We start from the raw sequence: 12,768 nt of genomic DNA, 5'->3' as shown, positions 1-12,768 counted from the left end.
GGCCCAGGGCACCACATTCAGAGTGATGACCCTTCGGTGACCCTGCAGGTCGGCTGCTCCCCTTGTGCTCCTGGGGCTGGCACCTGGTGAGAATAATGGGAATATTCTCCCTCTTGCTGAGGACCTTTCAGTGTTGGGTCTGCCCTGACAAGCTTTAACCCTAGCACAGCTTCAAGATTTATGAGGTTGATTTGCAGTCACTGGTCACTTTTGCTTTCTGAATTCTCTAATGCCCTCTCTCTTGATGTCTGCTAAAAAATCCGCAACCTTTTCTTCTACTTATATTTTATTCTGCTTGATTCATGCCACTTGCCCTCTTCATTGCATTCCTTCTAGAAATCCCTTCCCTCTAGTCCAATATTGTCTGTCAAAGCAGCTCCAAGTGTTGAAAGAGCCAGGAAACTAGAATCTGAAAAACCGAGTGTCCAGGGACAATTTGATAATTAGCTTGAGCCTTGATTTCCTTGACTGTAGAGTGAGGATCATTTACCTCAAAGAATTGTTCTAAAGGTTAAATGAGAAGATGCTTGTATAAAGGGCTCTGTAAATCCTAGGATATTATGTGAACGTACATTAACTTCATTTAGTTCAGTTGTTCATAATTTCTTCCCCTTCAGTCATGTCCTTCTGCCCTGTTCTTGTGATACTTTCTTTCTGGCTCGATGACAAGAGTTACTAATGTTGCGAAACACTTACCTGGGTGGCAGGTAGGACCTGATTGAAATCACCTGGTCAAAGAGACGCACTGGATCACTTTCTCTGCTCGAAGTGGGCTTCTCCACTCCAGCGAGTTCAGAAGATTTTCTTCACTGCTCAGAGAGACAGACCGTTTTCATTTTGTACTTTCTTTTCTGAAATTAATTATAGCAGTACTTTTCTTTATTAGAAGTTAATTGTTAGTCACATTAGGGAATTGTTTAATGATTTGGTAGCTGCATTGTAGAAAATACTTGAGGACAAAATTAGTAGACTCATGGGGGAGGTGATACATCTTGAAATTCGCAAGTTGGGTTTGAATGAATAGTATTTTCCTAATTTGCCTGGTTTTAAGAATAATCTGGAGTGCTCCTGAAAGCATGGATTTCTTGCTCCCACACGAGAGGCAATGAATCAGCTCTCCAGGTGATTCTTAGCATCAGGCAACGCTGGAAAGCACTGATTTTGTACATCTGGGAGATATTTTTGATACCTGTATTAGGATTCCTGCCTTCATCCCAAATAATAGTCAATTTTAAAAGCTAACAAGTTCAACATAGATATTATTTTAACAAATCCAGTGTGTACATTTTTTTTGGGGGGGGATATCCCCTACATACTCACACACAGCAAAAGAGAAACACATTCCCTGGTAGATAAAAATAAGAAATTTATAATATTGGGTTATGAACTTAGTTTAGTTTCTACTGTTTATTCTTTCTGTTTATTCTTAACTTGGAAAAGGAAAGATGAACTCCCTTGCTTTCTTAATTTCTCAAAAGAATTTGTTCAAGAAAACATTTTTTTTACAGCTACAAAAGTAAGCGTGGCTATTAGAAGTTAGGTTATCATTTTAATCGTTTCTCACTGTAAGGGATTTGCAAACAGAAAAACCGGAATGAACTTTTTGGCCAGCCCAATATTTTAGTAGGACTGATTTGAAGACTCAGATTAAAAAACAGGCACTGGGGGCTTCCCTGGTGGCGCAGTGGTTGAAAATCCTCCTGCCAATGCAGGGGACACGGGTTCAAACACTGGTCTGGCAAGATCCCACATGCCACGGAGCAACTAAGCCCATACGCCACAACTACTGAGCCTGCTCTCTAGAGCCTGTGAGCCACAACTACTGAGCCCGTGTGCCACAACTACTGAGCCTGCTCTCTAGAGCCCACAAGCCACAACTGAGGAGGCTGCATGCCACAATTACTGAAGCCCACGTGCCTAAAGCCTGTGCTCCGCAACAAGAGAAGCCACTGCAATGAGAAACCCGCGCACCACGACGAAGAGTAGCCCCCACGCACCACAACTAGAGAAAGCCCACACACAGCAACGAAGACCCGACGCAGCCAAAAATAAATAAATAAATAAATTTATTTTTTAAAAAACCAGGCACTATGCTGGGTGCTTTCCCATATCCCAGTATAATCTCATTTAATCAAGATAGCAACTTTGCAAATTATTATGATCACCATTTTGCAGGTGAACAAATAAAGGCTCTAGAGTTTAGGGAACTCACCCCCAAGTTACACTGCTAGTAAGAGCGATGATTTTCTAGAAAACCTCATTACCAAGAATCACACTTATCCTTGAAATGAATTGCTCTTGAGCCTAGAGAGTTGACTTTGGATGTGTTTTTTGAGAGATTAATGATTAACCTTAGTATTGAGAATAACAGCAAGAATATTTGTAACATACAAGGAACATATTGGCTGTAATGGAAAGAGAACAGGTTTTAGCAGTCAGAAAAAAAAATACCATTTAGGAGTTTTGTGACCTTGAACAAGTTACTGAACTTTCCTGAAATTTGACCTCTGAAAAATGAAGACAATAAGTGCCTAATTCATTCTTCAGAGAGAGTTGTGAGCAGTGAATGAGACTACGGATTTAAAGGGTCTAAGAGTGTCTGTCACATGGTTAGTACTTAATAAAGTTGAATTCTTTCTTCCTTCCTCTTTCTGTCACAATTTGAATATCTGCAGTTTAATCCTGTCATTATACATTTTCTTCTCAAACTCTACCAACCATTTTCTAACTGTAATAGGATTCTTAAGAATAGTATTTATTTATTTATTTATGGCTGCATTGCGTCTTCGTTGGTGTGCACGGGCTTTCTCTAGTTGCAGAGAGCGGGGGCTACTCTTCGTTGCGGTGCACGGGCTTCGCGTTGCGGTGGCTTCTCTTGTTGCGGAGCACCAGCTCTAGGCACGTGGGCTTCAGTAGTTGCGGCTCGTGGGCCCAGTAGTTGCAGCTCGTGGGCTCAGTAGTTGTAGCTCATGGGCTCTAGAGCGCAGACTCAGTAGTTGTGGTGCACGGGCTTAGTTGTTCTACGGCATGTGGGATCTTCGCAGGCCAGGGCTCAAACCTGTGTCCCCTGCATTGGCAGGCAGATTCTTAACCACTGTGCCACCAGGGAAGCCCAAGAATAGTATTTAAATGTATCCATAATAACTAATATTTACTGAGTGTTTTACATGCCTTATCTTTGAATTCTCACCACAGCTTTTTCAGGAAGATAGTATTGTTATTGTCATTTTCAACTTACAGATGAGGAAGTAGGCTGAGAGAGGGAAGTGATTGTCCAAGGACATACATATAGTAAATGGCAGAGCTGAGATGGGACCAGATCTGCCTTGTATTATTAACCTCCATGTAAAGGTAACCACTTGCCAATTTTTCCTAGTCTGGAGAGATAGGTCCCTGAGGGGTCAATATTGGTTCTCTGGTTTTCCTGAGCCCAGGACTGTCAAGTTTGGCTCTGAAGGATGGGTTGACTTGTTCGTATCTTTCTTTGGGAACTGGCATCTTGTGATGATTAACCTTATGTGTCAACTGGACTAGACCATGGGGTGTCCAGAATAGATGCTAATTTCTGGGTGTGTCTGGTGAGCGTGTTTCTGGATGTGATGAGCATTTGAATTAGTGGACTCAGTAAAGCAGATTGCCCTCCCCAATTTGGGCGGGCATCATCCAGTCCACTGAGAGCCTGAACAGAGCAAAGAGGTGGAAGAAGGGGGAAATTCTCTCCCTCTGCCTGACTACTTGAGCTGGGACATCAGCGTTTTGCCTACAAGCTGTGACTTGTACCATCTGTGTTCTTAGTTCTCAGACCTTTGCAATTGGATTGTAACGTACACCGTTGGCGTTGCTAGGTTGGTCTTCGGTTTGCAGATGGCAGGTTGTGGGGCTTCTCAGCCTCCATAATCACATGAACCAATTCCTCGTCACCCCTCTCCCTCTCTCTCCCCCCTCCCCCATTGGCTCTGTGTCTCTGGAGGACCTGAACTAATATGCATCTAATCAGACTAGTTTCTAGTATGATGCTTAATCTCCTGTCATGATTTCTCCTGAGTTTTCTTGTAAAGTGGCAGCAGGCGCAATGACAGCAGAACCAGCAACAAAGTGGTTTTGATCAAGTATGTACAGGTTCCACATCTTTCTCCAAAGATTCAAGAGCTCCAAAAGGACGTCTCAGATGAAGGCTACATCTCTATTACTAATACCAATGTTTGTCACCGATTTCCTTTCATCTCTCATAAGTTGATTTTCCCTGACAAAGCTACCTCCCAGATTCTTCAGCTTTCTTTACCATTTGTTCTAGTAGCTTTGCTCCCTCTTCTGTATGGCTTCTTGGTGAGTAAGAGTAACTGGTGTGAGTGGAGCCCTTTCTGCTTTATAAAGCACTCTTGATCATATAATCTCATCTTGTTCTCACACGGTCATTGCCCCTACTCTGCTTCTGTCTGGAACATACGACCACTTTGAGGTCTGGCAAACTCCTGTTCATTCTGTAAGCCCTAGATCAAATATCCTCTGTTGGAGGCTTCTGAACTTCCCAACATTCTACCACTCTGACAGCTTTGAACATGCCAAGCACACCCAGCTCAGGACTTTTGTATTGGCTGTTCTCTCAGGTTGGAACATTCTTTCCCCAGATTTCTGCGTGACTTATCATTTCATTTCAGACTTTGCTAAAAACTCACCTCCTCCCAAGAGGCCTTCATGACCATGTGTTTAAAAAGAAATCCTTCGTAGACATTAGACTATTACTAATGTTCACAAATATTGATTAATTTAGCTCAGTGATGCTAGGGGAAAAAAAGAATATTGGTTTCTCCTCAAGTTCTGTGGGCTCAAAAGATCATGTTTCTCTGAGTTCTGGAATTTCAGTGTGGCGGCTGGCTAGCTCCGGCCAGCGAACCTGGAGCAGAAGTGCCACACGTGACACTGGGCTGTGTGTGCTTGCCTCTTGGGTTCTCGCCTCACCTGCCCTGGTGGGCCCTGGAACCTCGTGCTGAGGCTGGCAGCACTGGAAATTGCTGGACCCTGAGTGGGACTGCGGGGCGGCACACAGCGGGAGCTTCCAACCCAGATGGTGGGACAGGGAAGGTCGGAGGAAGCAAGTCCAGAAGGCTGAGCAGGAACCCAGCATTCGCGCCTCCTCGTCCGCACCCACGGCAGACCCCATGAGAACAAAATGTAAACTTATGTCATGCAAAGCCCCTGCGATGTCGGCATTGTTTGTTTCTGCAGTGCAAACTCAATGTATCCTGATTGGTCCAACCACCTCCACTCCTGCCATTCTCTGATTCCTTATCCTGCTCTATTTTTCTTCATAGCACAATACTACCTGGTAGAAAGTTATGCGTTGATTTACTTATTTGTTTATCATCCATCTAGCTCCAGTGGAATGAAAACTGCATCAGAGCAAAGATTCCATGGGTCTTTTTTGTCCACTCCTGTCTTCCTATGGTCTAGTTTAGTATAGTGACTGACACAGAGTAGATGCTCAGTAAATAATTTTGAACCAATGACTGAGTAAATGAATGGCTATCTATGCTGGCGTACACTTACCACACAGCCTTATGGCGTTTTTGTTTACATTTATCCATTTGGAAAATATTTCTTGTGCATACCTGTTATGTACCAAACAGGCCCTGGGGAGATAGAGCAGGAAATTTCTCAGCAGGTTATATGTCTGTCTCCCCTGCAATGAACCAGAGACTATATTTTTCGTGTTTATGACCCCAGTTCCTCCACATAGCAGACATCCAGTCATGTTTGTTGAAAAAAGGAATGACTGAACAAGCTTGTGAGGAAGGCATTATTGGCATCTGTAAAAGAGGAAATGGACTGAACTGACTTTCTTGAGCTCACACTACCAGTAAGAGTAAAGACCAGGCTTGACTCTTGCCCCTGTATCACCCTGAAACCTGTGTTTTTGCAAGGAGACATTACTCTCTTCAGTTGTGACTTAGATGCAGCATGTGGGTCGTGATGGGCATCCATCAGACTGTAAACTCATTGAGGGCAGGGCCATGTCTGTTTCTTTCATCAGTGTTTCATCACTAGTACCTGCCCAATGCCTGTCTGATGGCAAGAGAAACTCAATACACATATGGAATTAATGAGTGAATTCAATTTAGCAACTTTTGTAAATGTGTCCATTTCTTTTTTTTTTTTTGCTGTTTTATTTATTTATTTATTTAAATTTTTATTTTATATTAATTAAAATTTTATTTTATATTGTATATAAATTTAAAAATATATTTTATAGTTGATTTACAATGTTGTGTTAGTTTCAGGTGTACAGCAATATGATTTAGTTATACATATATCTATTCTTTTCCAGATTCTATTCCCAAATAGGTTATTACAGAGTATTGAGCAGAGTTCCCTGTTCTATACAGTAGGTCCTTGTTAATTATCTATTTTATATATAGTAGTGTGTATATGTTAATCCCAACCTCCTAATTTATCCCTCTCTGCCACCTTTCTCCTTCGGTAATCATAAGTTTGTTTTCGAAGACTGTGAGTCTGTTTCTGTTTTGTAAATAAGTTTATTTGTATCGTTTTTTTAGCTTCTACATATAAGTGATATCATATGATATTTGTCTTTGTCTGACTTACTTCACTTAGTATGATAATCTCTAGGTCCATCTATGTTGCTGCAAATGGGATTCTTTCATCCTTTTAATGGCTGAATAATATTCCATTGTAGATATATGTACCACATCTTCTTTATCCATTCATCTGTTGATGGACATTTAGGTTGCTTTCATGTCTTGGCTATTGTTAAAGTGCTGCAATGAACATTGGGGTGCATGTATCTTTTTGAATTATAGTTTTGTCCAGATGTATGCCTAGGAATGGGATCGCTGGGTCATATGGCAACTCTATTTTTAGTTTTTTAAGGAATCTCCTCACTGTTCTCCATAGTGACTGCACCAACTTACATTCCCACCAACAGTGTAGGAGGGTTCTCTTCTCCACACCCTCTCCAGCATTTGTTATTTGTAGACTTTTTAATGACAGCCATTCTGACTGGTGTGAGGTGGTAGCTCATTGTAGTTTTGGTTTGCATTTCTCTAATAATTAGTGATGTTGAACATCTTTTCACGTGGCTGTTAGCCATCTGTATGTCTTCTTTAGAGAAATGTTTATGTCTTCTGCCCATTTTTCGACTGGGTTGTTTGTTTTTTGTTGTTGCTGTTGAGTTGTATGAGCTGTTTGTATATTTTGGAAATTAAGCCCTTGTCAGTTGCTTCATTTGCAAATATTTCTCCCAGTCTGTAGGTTATCTTCTCGTTTTGTTTATGGTTTCCTTTGCTGTACAAAAGCTTGTAAGTTTGACTAGGTCCCACTTGCTTATTTTTGCTTTTATTTCTATTGCCTTTGGAGAAAGAAGGCATCGGTACAATTTATGCCAGAGAATGTTTTGCCTATGCTCTCTTTTAGGAGTTTTATGGTGTCATGTCTTGTATTTAAGTCTTTAAGCCATTTTGAGTTTATTTTTGTGTATGGTATGAGGGTGTGTTCCAACTTCATTGATTTACATGAGGCTGTCCAACTTTCCCAGCACCACTTGCTGAAGAGACTGTCTTTTCTCCAGTGTACATTCTTACCCCTTTTCTCCATTGTATACTCTCGCTCCCTTTGTGGAAGATTAATTGACCATAAGTGTGTGGGTTTATTTATGGCTCTCCATTCTGTTGCATTGATCCATATGTCTGGTTTTGTGCCAATATCACACTGTTTTGATTACTGTAGCTTTGTAGTATTGTCTGAAGTCTGGGAGGGTTATGCCTCCTGCTTTGTTCTTTTTCCTCAAGTTTGCTTTGGCAATTCTGGGTCTTTTACAGTTCCTTATAAATTTTAGGGTTATTTGTAGTTCTGTGAAAAATGTCATGGGTAATTTGATAGGAATTGCATTAAATCTGTAGATTGCTTTGGGTAGTAGGGCCAACAACTCCCCATTTTTAAAGTGGGGGCTGCACATAATGACTTCCTTCCAAACAGTAAAGTAAGGAAATGATTGAAAAAAAAGAGTAGCTTTACAGTGGAGAAAATTGAAAAACACTACCTCTGTCAGGTGATCAAAGTCAGTATCAACAGTGATAAGTCATGTTGACTATATGCACCCTGGATATGATGTGATGAGAAGGGCACTTTACCTCTGTGGTTTCCCTCCCCACATCCGTAGCCACAGTCTAATCATGAGAAAAACATCAGATACATTCCAGTAGAGGGGAAACCTACAAAACACCTGACCAGTTCTCCTCACAACTGTCAAGGTCATCAAAACCAGGAATATCTAGGAAATCGTCACAGCCAAGAGGAGCCTAAGGAGACATGATGACTAAATGTGATGTGATATCCTGATGCGATTCTGGAACAGAAAGAGACACTAGGTAAAAATTGAGGAAATCTGAATAAACTTTGGCCTTTGGTAAATAAAAATATATCAACATTGGTTCATAAATTTTAATAAATGTATTATGGGAACATAAGATGTTAATGACGGAGGAAACTGGGGAGAGGGTGTATAGGAACTCCCTTGTACTATCTTCCCAATTTTTTTGTAAATTTAAAACTGTTCCAAAAAATAAAGTCTATTTAAAAAAAAAAATGCAGGTCCTGGATTAAGTCACTGGGAGTGAGGCCCAGGAAGCTACAAATTTGTAGATCCAGGTACTTACTATCAGTCAGTGTTTAAAAAGTCACTGGCTGATCGTACACTTGGTTGCTTGGCTGCTCCCCAGTTGAACATGATTTAATCAAAGTCATGGAGCCTGTCTCCTAGTCTCTGAGATCCTAGGCTAAAACAGAGCCTGGCTCAGGGAAGTGCTCCATAGAAGTGGACTGAATAATTAATATTAACGACCAGTTCTGTGTCTGTGATAGCACCCGTGGAGAGTAACAGTTAAAACAATAACCCCCTAGGTTCAATTTCAACTAATCTTAATGACAGAGCACTTGGCTTGCAGTCATTTCTCTCTCGACGCCATCAGGAGGCATCAGACATTTACTCTGGGCAACCCTGCAATTGTAAATGATTCCTGGTCCCCATTGACTGGTCTTTGCAAGGCAGGAGTTGCTACTTCTGGGCTTCAGGCGTCTGTTCTCTGCTCCCATGGGTGCTGGGGGAATGGGGAGGGAAACAGGAGGGGGTGAGGGCCATCCCTCTGCAGATGTCCAGGGTGCATGATGAGGGAGAGGCTAACTGAGCAGAGCTGGGAACCAGCCAGGCCACTGCCAGGACCACCTGCTTGCTTATTCACAAGCCCTTGTGGGGTGCTGGCTCCCTGCTGCCTGGCTGGATGCTTGGGCCAGAGAAGCTCAGCAGCCTGGGGAACCTCTGATGTAAACTCCAGAAGTGCTGGTATCTCCTCCCTCCTCTCCTGGCTTCCCTGTGGCCTGGTCTCTTTTCCCATCATTTTCTTCCTAGATTGGCTGTCATTTCCTGGCTTTGATCTTTGGCTCTGACTTTTGGTCCCCGTTTCTTTTTGACTCTGGGGCAACAGCATCTAAGCAGATTGAGCCTCTGCTGATAACATTCTTTGACGCTGGTCTGGGACAGCCTATTGTGTTCTGTCTTTGGAGGGACCAGTCCTGGAGACTCTGTGGACTACCAAAGGAAATCCAAGAGCAGTTTTGAAAAGGGCTCCTAGGAGTGAAACAAGAATAGCAGCTGACTCACTCTGGGCCAGGCAGTGTGCTGGATGCTTTGCATGTATCATCCCATGTACCCTTAAAAGACAGCCCCACGTGGAAGTATTATACATAGACCCATTTCCCAGAAGGAGAAACTGGGGGCCAGAAAAGTTCAGTCTCTTGCATCTAATAAGTGGCAGAGATGGGCTTTGAATGCAGGTAGTCTCGTGCTATTGTGTAAAGTAGGTTGTTGATGAACAGAGATGTATGCAACAACAGAAACTAAATGATGGTGACTTAAGAAAATAGCTTTATTTCTCTCTTTCCTAAAATTCCAAGCTAAGACAAAGGGATGGAGAGGTGGGTGAGTGTAGCAGACACATCTGTATGGTGAGGTGGCCAAGTCCCCTCAAGACTTACCATTTCTGTCCACTCAGATCATCTACCTTCTAATACCTGTGCCTGCCTGAGGGCTCTCTCTGTCCCCAGAGCACTCTGCCTGGAGTGAGACAGCTCAAGGTACCAGGGAATCAATGCTCCCTTCCTCCAGTATCCCTCAATCAATTTCCACAAGTGTTGGTATATAAATACCCCAGCTCCCTCGCTCCTTGGGAAGATAACTCTGAGTCACATTCTTCATTCTCGCAGTATTCCCCACTGTGACTGAGTTCCAGTGGCCCATATGGTAATGAGTACACTTCATTGGTTTCTTTCCCTTCTCTGTTTCACTTCCCCACTCCCTAGTGGTGTTTCTTGGAATCACCTCTGAAATTAATGCAGTGGAATCCTTATCTCCAGGGAAGCCCAAACCAAGCACAATTGTGGTAATACTCTGCTGACCCTCAGGGACCCAAGTTCCTTCTGTCTTATTGCTGCATCAACCCCCAGGGTATTGTCCTCATCTACATGGTCAAAGCTGGTTTATTACCAATACATACATTTCCTCAACCCTGAGAACAAATAAAAAGTGAAGAGCAAGAATCTTCTTTTTAATGACATAACCCGGAAGTAGCACACATCACTTTCCCTTACATCCCGTTGATCACAGCCTGGTCACTTGGTCACAGCTATCTGCAAGGGAGACCTTGTACTTAGTGAAAACTCAAGGGTTCCATTACTAAAAGGAAGAAGTAGAGAATGGATTAGCATTAGCTATAGACACAATACTTTATTGCTTCATTAAGCAATTGAGTGGGAGGGGTTGGTGGTGTTGGATGAAACTGGTGAGGTTAGAGAGTCAGCCTGGGTCAGAGTATAAAGGAGGCTATTTTTCAGGTTAAGGAATAATGGCTTTCCTTGGTGATGATGGGGGTGTCATTGTTTTCATCAGACATGTGACTTGATGGAGTTAATTTTTTTTTATTAGAGAAACGCAAATCAAAACTACAATGAGGTATCACATCACACCAGTTAGAATGGGCATCATCAGAAAATCTACAAACAACAAATGCTGGAGAGGGTGTGGAGAAAAGGGAACCCTCCTGCACTGTTGGTGGGAATGTAAATTGATACAGCCACTATGGAGAACAGTATGGAGGTTCCTTAAAAAACTAAAAATAGAATTAGCATATGACCCAGCAATCCCATTACCAGGCATATATCCAGAGAAAGCCATAATTCAAAAAGACACATGCACCCCAATGTTCATTGCAGCACTATTTACAATAGCCAGGTCTTGGAAGCAACCTAAATGCCCATCGACAGATGAATGGATAAAGATGTGGTACATATATACAATGGAATATTACTCAGCCATGAAAAGGAACGAAACTAGGTCATTTGTTGAGATGTGGATGGATCTAGAGACTGTCATACAGAGTGAAGTAAGTCAGAAAGAGAAAAACAAATATCATATATTAACACATATATGTGGAACCTAGAAAAATGGTACAGATGAACTGGTTTGCAGGGCAGAAATTGAGACAGATGTAGAGAACAAACGTATGGACACCAAGCTGAGAAAGCGGCGGTGGGGTGGTGGTGGTGGTGTGATGAATTGGGCGATTGGGATTGACATGTATACACTGATGTGTATTAAATGGATGACTAATAAGAACCTGCTATATTATATATATATATATATATATATATATATATATATATATATATAATTTTTTAAAAATTATTTATTTTTTGCTGCATTGGGTCTTTGTTGCTGCACGTGGGCTTTCTCTAGTTGTGGCGAGTGGGGGCTTCTCACTGTGGTGGCTTCTCTTATTGTGGAGCACAGGCTCTAGGCGCACGGGCTTCAGTAGTTGTGGCTCATGGACTCTAGAGCGCAGGCTCAGTAGTTGTGGCTCACGGGTTTAGCTGCTCCACGGCATGTCGGATCTTCCCGGACCAGGGCTCGAACCTGTGTCCCCTGCGTTGGCAGGCAGATTCTTAACCACTGCGCCACCAGGGAAACCCAGAGTTAATTTTTTAAAGAGTCCTCTTTGACAGTGAGGAGTTGGGTTGACCAGGGAGGATTGGAGGTTAGATCAGCAGGTGGTGGACTTGTGCAGGGATCCCGATGAGAGCCTGACATGGGGCCCTGGCAGTGGAGGCAGAGGCTAATTCAAGATATGTTTAATTGGTATTGAGATGAAGGTTCAGAAAAGTGTTGAGGATGACACTCCCGTTTCAAGCTAGACTCCTGGCTTCTGTATTCAGAGGTCCGGGACACTGTGGAGCTCTTCCAGCTCAGCCTAGAGGCAGTTTCTACACGAGTGAAAGTTGTTTTCCTATGGTTCCAGGCATGCCAACCGAGTGGCCTTAGATGGTTAAGTCACTCCTAGCCTCAGTTTCTCTGCTTGTGAAACAGGCTGTTCTTATCTTTTGTGGGGCATTGTTACAGAGAATAAAGAGGGTAAGATCATTTGAGGTGGGTTAAATGGGAAAATTTTAGAACAAGGAAAACTCAAGAAAGACTTAGAATTGAGATGGTTGAGATCTAAAAGGGGGCACATCACACAGGGACATTTGAAAGTGGAGGCTTTCAGAGAGACTTTTATCGTATTTGGTGTGTACTTGTTGGGAAAATCTCAGCCTTTTGTGTCTAGCACCTAAAAGCTCCACACCTGGTTTTCCCATACACTTAACTGTGTGACCTCAGGCAAGTTACTCAACCTCTCTGAACTCAGGTGCCACACCAGGAAAGCA

Source organism: Kogia breviceps, chromosome 8 (genome assembly GCF_026419965.1).
Source record: "Kogia breviceps isolate mKogBre1 chromosome 8, mKogBre1 haplotype 1, whole genome shotgun sequence".
In the NCBI taxonomy this organism is placed as follows: domain Eukaryota; kingdom Metazoa; phylum Chordata; class Mammalia; order Artiodactyla; family Physeteridae; genus Kogia; species Kogia breviceps.
Note: the sequence above shows the minus strand (reverse complement) of the source record.